The following is a 4,943-nucleotide window of genomic DNA, read 5'->3' as shown; positions in this document are numbered from 1 at the left end:
TTACCTTTGAATACTTCAAACTCGTTATAAATTATGAGCCTTGATCTCATATTTATAGGCCATGGAATAAGTAATCGAATCCTACTAGGATAAGAATTAATTAAATTAGAATCCCTGTAGAACTCTTATTTAATTAATTTATCTTTTAGGATTAGGAATTTAATCATTAAACGAATCCTATACGCTTTAGGTTTCGTATGTGACCACAAACACACATGCACGCACAGCAGCCCACGAGGGGCGCCATGCGCGCGCGAGCACATCCCGAGCAACGCAGCCCACTTGCCACGAAGCCCACGAGCTGTCGCAGCCTTGGGCGCGCGCTAGGCCTGCCTTGTGGCGGGCCTGGCGCAGCCTTGGGCTGGTGCGTTGTGGTGCGCGTTTCTCTTGCTGGACGTGGGCCTGGCTTCGTGTTGGGCCTTTTTCTAGCAAGCTTGTCTGATGCTAATTCGTACGATGCGCTTCCGATTAATTTCCCGATTCCGGAATTCATTTCCGATACGAACAATATTTAACATTTCCGATTCCGGAATTAATTTCCGTCTCGAACAAATATTTAATATTTCCGTTTCCGGAATTATTTTCCGATTCCGATAATATTTCCGATTCTGACAATATTTCCGTTTCCGGCAATATTTCTGATTCCGGCAATATTTCCATTTCCGATAATATTTTCCGATACATACCATGTTTCCGTTTCCGGCAACATCTACGACTTGGATAATATTTATATTTCCGATACGATCCATATTTCCGTTTCCGGCAATATCATCGTTTCCGGAGTATTCATTTACTTGCCTTTGACGATCTCAGCTCCCACTGAAACCAAGATCCGTCGATTTCGAATATGCATTAGATAGAGTATTTAATGCCATTAAATACTTGATCCGTTTACGTACTATTTGTGTGACCCTACGGGTTCAGTCAAGAGTAAGTTGTGGATTAATATCATTAATCCACTTGAACTGAAGCGGCCTCTAGCTAGGCATTTAGTTCACTTGATCTCACTGAATTATTAACTTGTATAATTAATACTGAACCGCATCATTTCCTTCAGTCTCCCGCTTGTCCTTAGGGACAAGTGTGCATTTCCTAATTCCTTTGTCACTTGATGCTTGCTCTTGAACATAAGGTAAGAGTTGTCATCCTTATTATATCTAGAGGTGTTTCCCGGTTTCAGAGTTCAACTGATCAAATAAACAGATAATCATAGCCTATGATTCATCTGAGCACGGCCATGCATTTAACAGTTTCTAGCTCTCCGAGTGGCCTTGTACAACTTTCAGCATCTTATCCCGATTTATGGGAGGACAATCCCAATCTTGCGATCTTGAGATTAGACTTCGTTTGATAGGTGATTACCTGAGCGTTGCCTTTAAAGCCTCCTTTTACGGTGCGACGGTTGACAACGTCAAAGTAAGCAGTTCTCAAACAAGTAATCTCAAATCACTCAGGTATTGACGATTAGTGTCTAATAATTTTAATGAAATTTACTTATGACAGATTTTCATCTCTTACAGTAAAGTTTCATAGGTCTGTCCGATACTAGTCTTCCCAAAGTAAGTATCAATGCAAATGATTGCGACATTGCCATGTCCACATAGTTCAAGAAACAGAACTACTAGTCATCTTGCATTCTAGTCGTCTAACGTTTTTTATGCGTCCATCTTTATAGAAAACTCCGACCAGGGACCATTTTCAACTTTTGACATTCAAGTTCACTTGATAGACTTTTCTTAGTCACAGGACTGGTCCTGACAGTCTATCTTGAATATATCGTAAAATTGAAGGGACTCATCATTTAATACTAAACCAAGATTAAATGGAATATGAAAATACATTTCATATATGATAAATGTTCAACCCCAATGTTTTACAACCATGGGCCTCAAACCCATCTTTAAAACAGTTCGTGGAATTCAAAGCTATGCTTGATTTCCAGTGCTACAATGTGAGTGTTGTTTCTCACTTGTTGCATAGGTTTAGTTATCATGCTTTGCCAATCTTAATATCCTTTTCATCGAATGTTCTTTGAGATATGATGATACTAAATCCAGCAAAATTCTTTGACATATAATATAGGTTAAGAATCTCATTTAAATCCTTTGATGTTTAACTTAGTAAATGCTTATACATAGTTCAAACATTCATTACTTAGATTTATTCACATGGGTCGAATATCTCCAATGGAGTCTTTCGTGTTTGATTTAGTAAATGCCATTACTTAATAAAAAACAATATCATAAGATCTTTGTAAATAGCTCTTAATACCCAGTATGTACTAAGTTTCGCCATGGTCCATCATTGATGAAGAATTTCAAATCTAAGTTATTAGCATTTGAATGTTATTTCACAATAGAGAGATATGTGTGTGATACACATAGGACCAATTAAGTTTTACGTACTCCCACTAAACTTCTTATATATATCTATAAGAATCATGTACATTTTTATGAAACTAAAATACTTATTAGCTTCACTAAAATACAGTTCCAATTCCCAATTGCATGCTTAAATCTGTACTTAGATTTTATAAGCTAGCTTTCCTTTTCAAGCATTTATTTGGATCCACAAATCCTATGACATACCATGTTTATAGTTTATTCCAACATTTGATTGAGGAATACGTTTTGTCATCCAATTGCCATATGTATCAATATGTAATCATTACTTGAATTATAGACTTGAGCATTTAGATTATGCATGAGGCTTCAACGCAATCCATGCCATGAATTTGCTTGTAACCTTTAGCAACTAATCTAGCTTTGTGTGTTAACACAATTACATGTTTGATGGTTTTTATCCTCAAAACCAATTTGCAACCAATAGGTGTGAAACTATTCTTGCAAATCAACAAAATTTCAATTTTGTCATCAAAAGATTGAGTATGTTTTATGGCCTCTAACCATCTAAAACATTTGAGTCTATATATGGCCTCTAACCATTTTAGGGAATCTGGGTTTCGTCATAGCTTTCTTACTAGTCACAAACTCATTAATCTACTTGATAATAGTTTGACTGCAAGTTGTAGGTTTCTTCACTATCTAATAGAAGAATCTCATAGTTTCATTAACCTGAACTCTATATTTCTTCACTATCTAATAGAAGAATCTCATAGTTTCAGTGAACTCTATGCCTACTTGGGTATAGAACATCAAACAATAGAATATCAATAGCCACTTGAAAGTCCTTTGAATATTCCTTTCTCCTTGAAGCACTTGTAAAGTCTTCTAAGAGATGTCTATTCTTTAAAGCCACTTCTAAAGTCCTTAATAAGTGTTCGGATTTTCTGAAGAAGCCTCCGGAATGTCCATTTATGTTTGTTGTTCGCCTCGAAGACTTTCGAGGTCTATTTTCTCCTACTTGTCATTTTGGAAACGAATCTCCAAAAGGACATTATTTCGAGCAAACAAACATTATGTTCTCAAAAATTCGTGGTAGAAACAATACCCTTGTGTCTCATTTGAATAAATCACAATGAAACATATATCTAGACATGGGCCTTAGTTTGTCGAATAAAAAACACTAAGCTCCCACTGAGTTTTGCCACTCTTTAGATATATATATTGTTGAAAAGATATTCTGAAATTACTTTTCAAAAGCTTTGACGAATTTGGTTTAGTTTGGTGGAAGTTGAGCATTTTGTTTTAGAAATTATAGGAAAATTCTTTATGATTCATCATTGATCGAATCAAGTACTAATTGACTTCGATCATTCCAACTTAGATATGTCATATCTTATGGATCTAGATCGTGAAATTACAACACACAATCATTGATGATCATTTTGGTCTCAAGTAATCATCAACATGATCTAACCTAGATCTTTATGATTTCTTGCCAAGTGGATTTTATACTTCTGAATCTTTGAACTAGCCAAACTTATATCACATTGAGTAAATAAATCAATATTCACTCAAATCCAGTTGATATAATAAAGTCATAAAATATTTCTTTAGCTTTGAACTATATTGTCTAGGCGTTCTAACAATAGTTCATATCTTTTGTTACTTTCAACAAGTAAGACTAGCTTGTCTTGAATGATCTAGAAACCATTCAAAATAGAGCTTTAGAATGTTATCTTATTGATATGGTCTAAGCAACAATGCCAAAGATTAGTGGAACTCAAATCAAGGGGTTGATTTAAACTTAGTAAAGTTCTTTATTGTTAAAGAGTTGTTTGTTTTAATCAAGCATATTGACTTAACCCATAAATGACCATTTCATTCAAATAAACAAACAAACATTATTTTTGTCCTTTTTGAATGTGAGTCTTTCTGTGTTCGAAAACAAAAATGTAGTATGCTGATTATGGAACAAAATAGCCATTAAGTTCCAGCCTTGAAAGGACTTAAAACAAACTAGATGACCCTACAACTAATGTAGCATTGCCATGTTTCATTTCCCACTTGTAGGTCATTAGTGTAGCCTAGCTTCCATTGTTTGAGTTATTACCAAAGTAAGAACCTCAAGCGGTATATGATACCAAGGAAGTTTGATTGCTAGGACACTTCTCTTTAAACATAAACTTTTAGGTAGAAACGGAATCATAAATTCCTTTCATTTGTTCCTTGTTTTCCTATTTCTTGTACCCTTTCTTATAGCCTTAAGAATTGAATTCTCTAGTGTCGACTTTTATACTTTGTTAGACATGTCTAATGTCACTCCAACAAGGTTCTTACCATTTTATTTATGTTGAATATTCTTTTTCAACTAGATGATCTTACCAGAAGCTTCTAAAGTTCTCTAAGCATCGATCTATTCGAATGTCTAGGGACTAGACTCATTCGAGAATAAAATGAAAAAAGATATTAGGTTGTTAACCATTGGTAAAGCTGAGCGTTTAAACTCAATGCTTTATGATCTCAAAACTACATTATTTTGAATTCACAAGCACCAATCGGTTTGCCATTCGACTTTGATACTCGAAAACAACCATAAAA

Source organism: Spinacia oleracea, chromosome 6 (assembly GCF_020520425.1).
Source record: "Spinacia oleracea cultivar Varoflay chromosome 6, BTI_SOV_V1, whole genome shotgun sequence".
Classification (NCBI taxonomy): domain Eukaryota; kingdom Viridiplantae; phylum Streptophyta; class Magnoliopsida; order Caryophyllales; family Amaranthaceae; genus Spinacia; species Spinacia oleracea.
This window is presented reverse-complemented; position numbering follows the sequence as displayed.